The sequence below is a fragment of the Pongo abelii genome, chromosome 9, assembly GCF_028885655.2.
Source record: "Pongo abelii isolate AG06213 chromosome 9, NHGRI_mPonAbe1-v2.0_pri, whole genome shotgun sequence".
Classification (NCBI taxonomy): Eukaryota; Metazoa; Chordata; class Mammalia; order Primates; family Hominidae; genus Pongo; species Pongo abelii.
This window is the reverse complement of record NC_071994.2, coordinates 74,275,512-74,287,238: the sequence shown is the minus strand read 5'-3', so window position 1 is coordinate 74,287,238 and position 11,727 is coordinate 74,275,512. Positions and strand designations below refer to the sequence as shown.

General features: G+C 46.7%; 1 pseudogene; it reads left to right on the top strand.

The window, feature by feature from the left end:
* The first annotated feature begins 9,590 nt into the window (after positions 1–9,590).
* Positions 9,591–11,062, top strand: LOC100445741 (docking protein 1-like; annotated as a pseudogene).
* The last annotated feature ends 665 nt before the right edge of the window (positions 11,063–11,727 follow it).

Genomic DNA, 11,727 nt, shown 5'->3' with positions numbered 1-11,727 from the left:
ATGAGATATCACTATGCACCTACTAGAATGGCTTAAATCCAAAATGCTGACAACAACAACTCACTAAGGCATTCAGGGTACCCAGTACTTTCTGCTATTTAGGATTTATCAGCACTTTATCATAATCATAGTTTGCCAGTGTAATGTGTTATGGAACTTTAAGATTATCAAAGTCCCTGTGTACTAAATTGTGGCACAGAGGCAGAGAGATGACATAGTTCTTGAAGCAAAATAGTGAAAATGTACTTCTGCCCCTGCCAGGATAAACAAAATTACCTCTGGTCTTCTTTGCTTATGAAATAGGGAAAAAACATTTGCAAGTTAATAACTTTATCGCAGGTGGGAGAGGCGCTGTTGATTTGCTCTAGTGGAGAAACCACATCTGCAAGAGCAATGCAACTGGAGTCATCACCTGTCTTAACCTTTCAATCATCCACTGTCATTCTCAAAGGCCCTTCTGACTTCTTCATGAGCCAAACAGGTAAATTAAATGGTTAAGTAACAAGAATTTTCACCTCTAAATTTTCAGATCTTTGATGGTTGCACTAATCTCGCATGTCCCCCAGCAAGGCATTATTGCTCTTTGTTTATAATTTCAATAGGGAGGAAGGTTTAGTGCTTTTGCTAGACCCTTTCAACCACAGTGGCCATATTCCATGGACTGGAGAAACATGGGGATTCTGCCGTTTGCTGAATATATCTAGTCTAACTATACACTCGGGAACTAAAGAAATGATGGGAAAATGGGTTTAAGAACTGTGGTGACAGTAAGGTAGACTGAAGTCAAAATTTGCAGCCGGGCACAGTGGCTCACACCTGTAATCCTAGCACTTTGGGAGGCCAAGGCAGGAGGATCACTTGAGCCCAGGAGTTCGAGACCAGCCTAGGCAACATGGTGAGATCCCTGTCTTTACAAAAATTTAAAAAGAAAAAAAAAAAGGTACCTAGCCGTGGTGGCACATGCCTGTAGCTCCAGCTAATCAGGAGGCTGAGGCAAGAGGATGGCTTCAGTACAGGAGTTCGAGGCTGTAGTGGGTTATGATCATGTCACTGCACTCCACCCTGGGCAACATAGCAAGACCCTGTCTCAGAAAAAAAATCAGAAGTCCATTTATCACTTGACTCCATAAGCCTTCATTCACTCTGAGTGATTCATTAATCACTGTGCCAACTACAACTCCAAAGATTAGCATTGGAGCCAATGTCCAACACTCCCAAGGTCACAGTTACTGAATCCGTTTCCTAGGGCTGCCATAACAAAATACTATACACAAGGTAGCCTGCAACAACGGAAATTTATTCTCCATCTTCACATGGTGTTCCCTCTGTGTCCAAATTTCTCCTTTTTTATAAGGTTAAAAAAAAAAAAAAAAAGAAAGAAAAGAAAAGAAAAAAAAGCTTCTAAGGAGACCGTCATTGGATTAGGGCTAAACCAGTATGACCTCACCTTAACCTGATTGCAAATAAACTATTTTCAAATAAGGTCACCTATTTCACAGGTACTGCGGACCAGAACTTCAACATATCTTTTGGAGGAGACACAATTAAACCTACAATAGTTATCCTGGAAAATGACCACAGGCCTTTCTGGGGGAGCCTACAAGGAATACAAAGGGAGGCCGGGCACCGTGGCTCACACCTGTAATCCCAGCACTTTGGGAGGCCGAGGCGGGCAGATCACTTGAGGTCAGGATTTCTAGACCAGCCTGGCGAACATGGTGAAGCCGTCTCTACTAAAAACACAAAAATTAGCCGGGCGTGGTGGCGGGCACTTGTAATCCCAGCTACTCAGGAGGCCGAGGCAGGAGAATTGCTTGAACCCGGGAGGTGGAGGTTGCAGTGAGCCAGAATCATGCCACTGTACTCCAGCCTGGGTGACAGAGTGAGATACTGTAAAAAAAAAAAAAAAAAAAAAAAAAGAAAGAAAAGAAAGAAAGAAATATATAAGGAGGTATTTATAAACCTTGCTTAAGTAAACTTGCCTTCACCCCATTCATGGGGCTGTAAGTCTGGAACTAACCCAGGACAGGAAATTCAGTGAGATCATAACTCCATTATTCCCCATCCTATTGTCTTAAGTGGGTCCCCTTTTCACCAGTTCCAGAGGGTTTTGAGTTTCACAGATCAGTTAGAATCTTAGTGAACTGCCTACATTCTTTAATCCTAGGGACTCAGTGATCTCAAAATGATGAACCAGCAAAGACCTCTGCAGGTCAGACCACTCAGAGCAGCTGGCAATCAGAGTAACCACACCCAGCTTGCCCCTGGCAGTGAAGTACCCCACCCTACCCTCACAACCCTAGGATTCCATCATGCTGGTGGAAATGAGGGCACCTACATGGTGAGCAGTGGCTCATGCCTGCAATCTCAGCACTTTGGGAGGCCAAGGTGGGAAGATGGCTTAAACCCAGAAGCTCAAGGCAAGCCTAGGCAACATAGCAAGACCCTGTCTCTAAAAAATATATATATTTTTTAATTAGCTGGGCATGGTGACATGCACCTGCAGTCCCAGCTACTTGGGAGGCTGAGGTGGGAGAATCACTTGAGCCCAGGAGGTGGAGGTTGCAATGAGCCATGATCATGCCACTGCACTCCAGCCTGGACAATAGAGCAAGATTCTGTCTCAAAAAAAAAAAAAAAAAAAAAAAAAGGCCGGGCACAGTGACTCACGCCTGTAATCCCAGCACTTTGGGAGGCCGAGGTGGGCGGATCACGAGGTTAAGGAGATCGAGACCATCCTGGCTAACACGGTGAAACCCCATCTCTACTAAAAATACAAAAAATTAGCCAGGCATGGTGGCAGGCACCTGTAGTCCCAGCTACTCGGGAGGCTGAGGCAGAAGAACGGTGTGAACTCGGGAGGAGGAGCTGGCAGTAAGCCGAGATCACACCGCTGCACTCTAGCCTGGGCAACAGAGCGAGACTCCATCTCAAAAAAAAAAAAAAGAAAAAAAGAAAGAAAAAGAAAAGAAAAAAAAGAAATCAGGGAGGCTGTTTCATCTGTAGTGTCTTCCCCCAATATCTCCAACCTACAGAAACTGGTTATTACAGTACTTTCTGAAGATACCATCACTCTCACAAATATATTTCTCAATGCCTTGGTGAAGAGAATGTCCCCAGGCCCTCCTAGGGGACAGAGCTAGGAGTGAATGAGTCACACTTATAAACCCACACCAAATTCCCGTCTCCCTAATTCTTTGGATTCTTTCTTCCACATTTTACCAAAGGATTCTTGGCATCTCAATTTCATTTAACTTCATCATGGAATCCAGGTTTCAGTCAACTAACTGAAAAAGCAATTAAATCCACTATATATCCATCAGAATGAATAAAATTAAAAATACTGACACTAATGCTCAAGAGGATATGAAACAAGAATTCACATACGTTATTGGTGGAAGTGTAAAATGGCACAACCCTTTGGGAAAAGGTCTAACACTTTCTTAAAGCCAATAATTTTTCAACATAATAATATACACACTGAAGTATTTAGAGGCCAAGCATATGGATGTCTGAAACTTACTCTGAAATGCATTCAAAAGATACAGTGGATTGACAGAAGAATAGGTGGATGGATATGTGATAAAGTAAATAATAAGATGTTATTATAGGCTCTAGAAAACAATTAACTCATCCTTTTTTAAAAAGTCATAAGGCCAGGTGTGGCGGCTCACGCCTATAATCCCAGCACTTTGGGAGACCAAGGCGAATGGATCTCTTGAGGCCGGGAATTTGAGACAAACCCGGTCAACATGGTGAAACCCCATCTCTACTAAAAATACAAAAAAATTAGCCAGGCATGGTGGTGCACGCCTGTGATCCCAGCTACTACCTGGGAGGCTGAGGCAAGAAAATCACTTGAACCTGGGAGGCGGAGGTTGCAGTGAGCCTTGATCGTGCCACTGCACTCCAGCCTGAGTGACAGACTGAGACTCTGTCTCTAAATAAATAAATAAATAAATAAATAAAAGTTATTAGGACTACCCCCAGCTATTAGAATGGACACATGGAATCCAGACTCTTTGGTAAGCGCACCCAGGCTGGGTTGCAATACTGTGATCATAGCTCACTAGCAGCCTGGAACTACTGGGCTCAAGCGATCCTCCTGCCCCAGCCTCCTGCATAGCTGGGACTACAGGTGCATGCCACCATGCCTGGCTAATTTTTATACTTTCTGTTGAGATGGTGTCTTGCTATGTTGCTCAGGACCTCAAACTCCTGAGCTCAAGTGATACTCCTGCCTCAGCTTCCCAAAGCGCTGGGATTATAAATGTGAGCCGCTGCACCTGGCTAGTAATTTACTTCTAAGGAGCAAAATATGGCAAAAATGACGGGATGTGATTTCCAAGATTAGGTTACAAAAGGCTGCCTTCTTTCTTGCTGACATTCCCTCTGACCCTTCTAACATGCTTGTCCTGATGGGGAGGTCCACAGTGCAAGAAACTGAGGGTGACCTCTGACCAACATCTGATAAGAAACAGAGCCCTTCAGTCCAATTGCTCTTGAGGCACTGAGCCCTAAAAAGAGCCATGTGCGTGAGCTTAGAAGCAGACCTGGCCTTAGCCAAGCCCTCATTTGAGACTGCAGATCTGACACCTTGATTGTAGCCTTGGAAGAGACCCTGAGGCAGGGGACTCAGGTAAGCTGTTCCTAAATTCCTGATGCACAGAAACTATTACATAATAAATGTGTATTGTTTTCCACTACTAAGTTGTGGGGTAATTGTTATGCAGCAATGGGTAACATCCCTGCCTGATATCGATTCTCTCCTTATTTCTCAGCAATGAAGACCCTATTTCATTTGGGATACTAATGTGCCCAGTTAAAAATCATTCCTTTTTCTAGTCTCCCTTTCAGTTTGATGTGCTCATACAACTAAATTCAGGCAAATACGAAGTAAACAGAAGTGCTGCACGGAGCCTCTAAGAAGGTTCCTTACAGGGAGATGTCTCACTGAGAGATGTAGTTTTGCTTGCTCTCTTCTTCATTCTGGCTTCCTAGAATGTGGATGTGATGGTTGGAACTCCAACAGCTATCTTAGAACATTAGGTGAGCTTGAGGATAGAAACCACACTCTAGGATGAGAAAACAAAAAGAAGGAAGGAGGAGGCCCATGGAGTAGCCACACCAGCACTAGACTCCCTACCCACAGATTTATTTTTAGTGAAGAAGAAAGAATCTATTATTTCGTTTATACCATTGTTATTTTGGATTTTCCCTGAGGTGGTATCCAACCTAGCCCTAGTTCATAGAAGCTCAGAGCTCTCAGCCATCCAAATTCTCCCATACATAAGCACCCCAGCATGCCCCTCTTCCAAACAATGCTCTAGTTCTCACACAAGACAGAGTGAGAGCAAACTTTGAGTATGATGTTTTCATTCTTGCTTTAAGCTGTCCACACCACCTCACAATCCATTTGTTCCTCATTCCCTTCAGACTCATGTCAGACAGTCTCCCAAGTCTTTGTTCTCAATGGACACTTCATTCCAGGTAACGACTAGTAATAAGTGGATGAGCTATTTTGCCACCAAGTGCCACCCCATCTCTGGATTTTCATTACCTTTAGTCCCCCAACAGGCCACACAACCATTCCTAGATTCCAGCTATTTCTCTGAAAGTCTGATGCCTTCAGTCAATCTAGTACCAATTTATATATCAGTCAGAGTCATTAGTTACAAGCAACAAAACCAACTCCATCTTATTTAAGCAAAAAAAAAAATTCATTAACTGTATAAAAGATATTAGGTATCTCAGATAATTACAGGAACAACTAGAGAACCAGATAGAGCGCCACACAGGAAACCAGAACAATGCCCTAAATTAAGCTGCAGGGTTTTCTCCAGGAGGACAATGCTGCCACCACTGCCCCTTCCTGCTGCCAAGAGCAAGCTCTGTAGGGTCCCTGCTGCCTCTAGAACTAGGTCTCACTACAAGCCCATTGTCCCTGGAGGGAGTTCTGAGGGTCTCTGAATCCTCACTTCCTTATCTACAGATTTCTTAGCTTAGTCTGTGATCCATGTACGGGACTGGCTGAGAAAAGGTCAAATGTCTACACCCTGGTTGTGAGGGAAGTTCAGAAAACAAGTATCTAGCATCTATTAGATGGGGAATTTCCCTAACTTAGAAGTGGTTTCAGATGCCAGATGCCAAAAAAAGAAAAACAAATGTTGACCCTTACTGTCAGGCCAGGGTGCCAAGGGGGGACTGGGAGAGTCACAGGTCCCTGATTCCTCTAGCTCACCCCAGATATCTCCATTTCAGACAGTTCCCCTTTCCTAATCAATGCATTCACTTTAGGGTGTGCACGGAATCTGCCTGCAGCCAGTCTGCAAAGCACATGATTATTTTCCTGCAGCCACCTTGGATTGCCAGCCCCAGGCAGAGGAGGCCTCACCAGAGTTACAAATTGTCATACTGCTCGTCATGTGCTTGTCCCTCCCTGGAAGTATCTTCCTGGGGTTGCCAAGTGTAGACAATGTGCTCCAATATTTTGCCATGTTCCTACTGAATCCTCTGAAGCTGCAACCACGGGGCAGAGATAGGGGAGGTTGTTCTAAAAGACACCATACAGTCATTTCCGCAGCTGCTTCAGTCGTCACCTAACGAACAGCTCACTTCCAGACTCAGGATGGAGGGAGTCTTACTATATCCCACCCTCAACATCAACAGGGCCAGTTCCATGTTTTAGGTTCTGCCATGTGCATCACTCTACACCTTGTACCGATTTTTAAATTGGGATTCCTTTGCTTGGAAGTGACAGAAATCCAACTTGAACCAGATTAAACATAAAGAAGAATGTGTTGGGTAATAAAATCCAATAAGGGGCTGAACAACTAATTTGCAAAAACAGCAAGGATGTCTCAGGAATAACTGGAACTAGGAACTTAAATCCTAATAGAATTATCCTTATCTTTTGCTTCAACTTTTTATTTCTGCTTTCTTCACTGCAGAGCACCTTTCTTCTCTTCATGATGGAGAATATGCTTGCAGACAGTTCCTGAACTTCATATTTAATAGCCTTTCACCATTCAAAAAAGAATGACTTGGGCCAGGCACGGTGGTCCACACCTATAATCCCAGAGAACTGGGAGACCAAGGCAGGAGGATCACTTGAGCCCAGAAGTTTGAGACCAGCCTGGACAATATAGTAGAACTCTACAGAAAAAAAATCTTTATTAATTAGCTGGCTGTGGTGACACATACCTATGGTCCCAGCTACTTGGGAGCTGAGGTGGGAGGATCCCTTGAACACAGGAAGTCAAGGCTGCAATGAGCTATGATTGCACCACTGAACTTCAGCCTGTGTGACACACGAGACTCTATTTCTTAAAAAGCAAAAACAAAGAAACAAACAAAAAACAAAAGAATGACTTGTTTCTAAGTTCAAATAAGAAAAAATGGTAAGGAAAGGTTTTATTGACCCATCTTTGAAAGGGTCCACACCTGGACCAATTATGACTGAGGGAAGGATTATGTAAAAGCAATGGTCCCCGGGTAGCCATCTAGATGGATGTGACAGTTCCCAAGAGGGAAGAATGGTGCTGGATGACCACTCCATAATTGTTCATTATGGCATCCCATTGGCAGGTTCCTTCCCATGAACAATAACTTGGTGTATTAGTCTGTTCTCACACTGCTGATAAAGACATATCTGAGACTGGACAATTTATAAAGGAAAGAACCTTTTTTTTTCTTTTGAGATGGGGTCTTACTCTGTCGCCCAGGCTGGAGTGCAGTGGCATGATCTCGGCTCACTGCAACCTCCGCCTCCTAGGTTCCAGCGATTCTCCTGCCTCAGGCTCCCGAGTAGCCGGGACTACAGGCATGGCACCTCCATGCCCGGCTAATTTGTTGTATATTTAGTAGAGACGGGGTTTCACCATGTTGGCCAGGCTGGTCTGGAACTCCTGACCTCAGGTGATCCACCCACTTCGGCCTCCCAAAGTGCTGGGATTACAGGCATGAGCCACCGCACCCGGCCAGGAAAGAGGTTTAATGTACTCACAGTTCCACATGGCTGGTGAGGCCTCACAATCATGGCGGAAGGCAAATCAGGAGCAAAGTCACGTCTTACATTTTGGCAGACAGAAGCGCTTGCGCAGGGGAACTCCCATTTATAAAATCATCAGATCTCGTGAGACTTGTTCACTACCACAAGAACAGCACAGGAAATACTCGCCCCCATGATTCAATTACCTCCCATCGGGTCCCTCCCACAACAGGTGGGAATTACGGGAGCTATAATTCAAGATGAGATTTGGGCGGGGACACAGCCAAACCATATCACCTGGATAAGCTTGTCAGAGCATAGCAAGGTTTGTAGGTTCAAACTTTGTTTTTTCTTTCCCCTTGTTAAAGGAATCAACAAGACTTCTCTGTACCATTGTCTTACACAAACAACTAAGACATTCTAAAGAGAAATCCCCCCTCTCCCCAGATAAGTTCCCATGTGCCCACCAGACTGGGAAGTCCTTAAAGAAAGCATCCCGCCAGCACGGTGGCTCACACCTGTAATCACAGCATTTTGGGAGGCAGAGGCGGGTGGATCACCTGAGGTCAGGAGTTCAAGACCAGCCTGGGCAACATGGTGAAACCCCCGTCTCTACTAAAAATACAAAAATTAGCTAGGCACGGTGGCGCGTGCCTGTAATTCCAGCTACTCGAAAGGCTGAGGCAGGAGAATCGCTTGAGCCCGGCAGGCGGAGGTTGCAGTGAGCCGAGATTGTGCTATTGCACTCCAGCCTGGGTGACAGAGCGAGACTCCATCTCAAAAAAAAAAAAAAGAAGTTTCATGACTTAATAGAAGTTATATTGGACGTCTGATCAAGCTCGGCTTCTGATCATAATTGAATAACGATGACACTGAAGACATCACTTTGGAGGGTACAAAGATGCATTTCGATGGTAGGGAGGAGCCGCTGCTCCGTGTGCTCCCCCAGAGGAAAGGAGGGCTGGCAGGAGTCCACTGGAGTAAGAAGCCACCGCAGTGGCCACACTCTGAGCCCAGGACATTCTTGCTCAGATTTCTGAGGGGAGGCTAAGATCAGTGTTTCTGTCAGAAGTGAGAATAAAGTGGTGACACCTGGGAATCCCCGGGATACCACTCTCCAAATGATCACTGGCAGAAAGAGTTCTCCAGGGCACGGGTCCTTCCTCAACCGCTTCCACTGCCTGAGCTCACAGACTAAGTTAATGTCAGAGCAGGGAAAGAAGCAGAAGATCCAGGGCAGTCCCCACTGTATCTGTCCCCAAGGATCCTTTTACCTGCCGCTCCTTCTGTGGGGAATTCCTCCTCTGACACATGCTCATTGGTTTTACTTTTACTCTTTCTATAGGATCCCTCGCTGGGCCTTGGTCTCTTCATCTGCAAAAATGAAGGCATCAGGCTGGGTAACTCTGCAGGGTCCTGATGCCTTCTGAATCTTTCAGGTAAAGGTGATGCTGTGGTGCATCGTGTCTGGGTTATATATGCAAGTTTCAGGAGTAACAGATCAGAGGGAGCCTGGCCAGAGTCTGGTATGGATCTGTCAGTGCCACAGTACTCAGTCACTTGATAAGAGGGAGAAGTGGGGAAGGAACTGCTGGGGGCCATGGATGGAGCTGTGATGGAAGGGCCACTCTTTTCGCAGAGTCAGCACTTTGGGACCAAGAGGTGGAGGAAGACATGGGCCATGCTCTACCCGGCCAGTCCCCATGGCGCAGCGCAGCTTGAGTTCTTTGACCATAAGGGGTCAAGCTCTGGGAGTGGCCGAGGGAGCTTGTGCCGCCTGGACTGCAAGGTGATCCATCTGGCGAAGTGTGTGAGTTTGGCTCCCGTGGCCGTGGAGAGCCTCCCTGAGCCCAGCGCCACTGCCTTCTGCCTGGACACTGCACAGCACTAGCACCTGCTGACTGTTGATGTGCCGTCCAGTGCAGCCTGGTTGCAGACGCTGTGCCAAAACCCCTTTTGGAAAGGCAGCTGGACTCTGGAACCTACCAATAACCCACCTGAGCTTTCTGCCCTGGAGATGCTGGAGAACTCCTTGTGCAGCCCCACCTGGGAAGGATCCCAGTTCTGGGTAACGGTGCAGAGGACTGAGGCGGTCGAGCACTGTGGCCTGCATGCCTCCTATGTGCTGAGGGTAGAGGCTGAAAGGCTGACTCTCCTGACCATGGGAGCCCAGAGTCAGGTACTGGAGCTGCTCCTGTCCTGGCCCTACACTCTGTTGCATCGCTATGGCCGGGACAAGGTCATGTTCTCTTTTGAGGCCAGCGCCGCTGCCTCTTGGGCCCTGGAAACTTCACTTACCAGACAGCACAGGGAAATGACATCTTCCAGGCAGGTGAGACTGCCATCCATCGGCAGAAGGCCCAGGGAAAGGCCAGACAGGGGCACAATGTTCTCAGAGCTGATTCCCATGAAAGGAAGATGGCAGAGGGGAAGCTCTCTTCCCCACCTGGCCCCCAAGAGCTCCTTGACAGCCCCCCAGCCCTGTATGCTGAGCCCTTAGACTCCCTATACATTGCTTCAGGCCCATCCCAGGGCTCCCTGTACTCAGACCTCTTGGACGGCACCCTTGCTCGGGCAGGAGAGGGAGTACAATGGAAGAAACCTCTCTGTTGGGACTTGTATGAGCATGAGCAGCAGCAGTTGCTGAAGGCCGGGCTGACGGACCCCAAAGAGGATCCCATCTATGATGAACCCGAGGGCCTGGCCCCAGCCCTTCCCCAGGGCCTTTATGATCTGCCTTAGGAGCCCAAAGATGCATGGGATGTCAAGCTCAGGTGAAGTAGGAGGGCTACAAGCTCCCCTACAACCCTGCCACTGATGACCATGCTGTGCCACCCACCCAGAGAACAAAGACCCTCCCTGCTTCCAAGTCCCAGGGCCCAGCCTTCCCTGAACCTAGTACTGCAACTGGCAGGAGCAGCAAAAGCCACAACTCAGCCCTGTACAGCCAGGTCCAGAAGAGGGGGGCCTCAGGGAGCTGGGACTGTGTGCTTTCTACAGTAGGGACTGACAGGACTGGGGTCAAGTCAGAGGTCTCTACCTGAGAAGGAGGACTAGGCTGAAGTGGCTGAGGAGGACCATGGGGAGGTGGCACTAAGGATCAGAGAAAATGGTTAGAACCAGCAGAAGCCAGAGGGTGGGAGGGGCCATGCCATGTGAGACCAGGGGACCAGAGGGATGGGGGAGTCAAGGGAAGGACAGTCAATCCCAGCAAGTCCTAAGAAGTGGGGCAGATGGCAGGGCTGAGGATGGGCTCTGCATCCCCCTAAAGCCATCCCTTCCCCACTTCCCCAAAGGAAGGGACAGCTGCGGGACCAGGTCTGCGGAAAGTGGTGCATGGTCAGAGTGGGTGCAGTTTGAGGGGCCTGTGTGGAGGCCTCAGAGAGATGTCGGACTGTGCCTGGATCCTTACCCCTGCATTATTCTTTGCCAGAGATATATTTTAAAATTTTTAAATTGTCATGAAATTCAGCTTAGGTTTAAAAATAAATAAAAAAGATTTTTAATGGCACATGTATACATATGTAACTAACCTGCACATTGTGCATATGTACCCTAAAACTTAAAATAAAATAAAATAAAATAAAATAAAATAAAAATTTTAAAAAAGAGGGAGAAGGGGTTGTCATGGTGGTGGTGGTTAAATAGCTGGTTTATTTCATGTGCCAGGCACTATTCCAACACTTTATATATTTTAATTCATCTAATCATAAAATGAACTAATTTAAGCTGGGCAT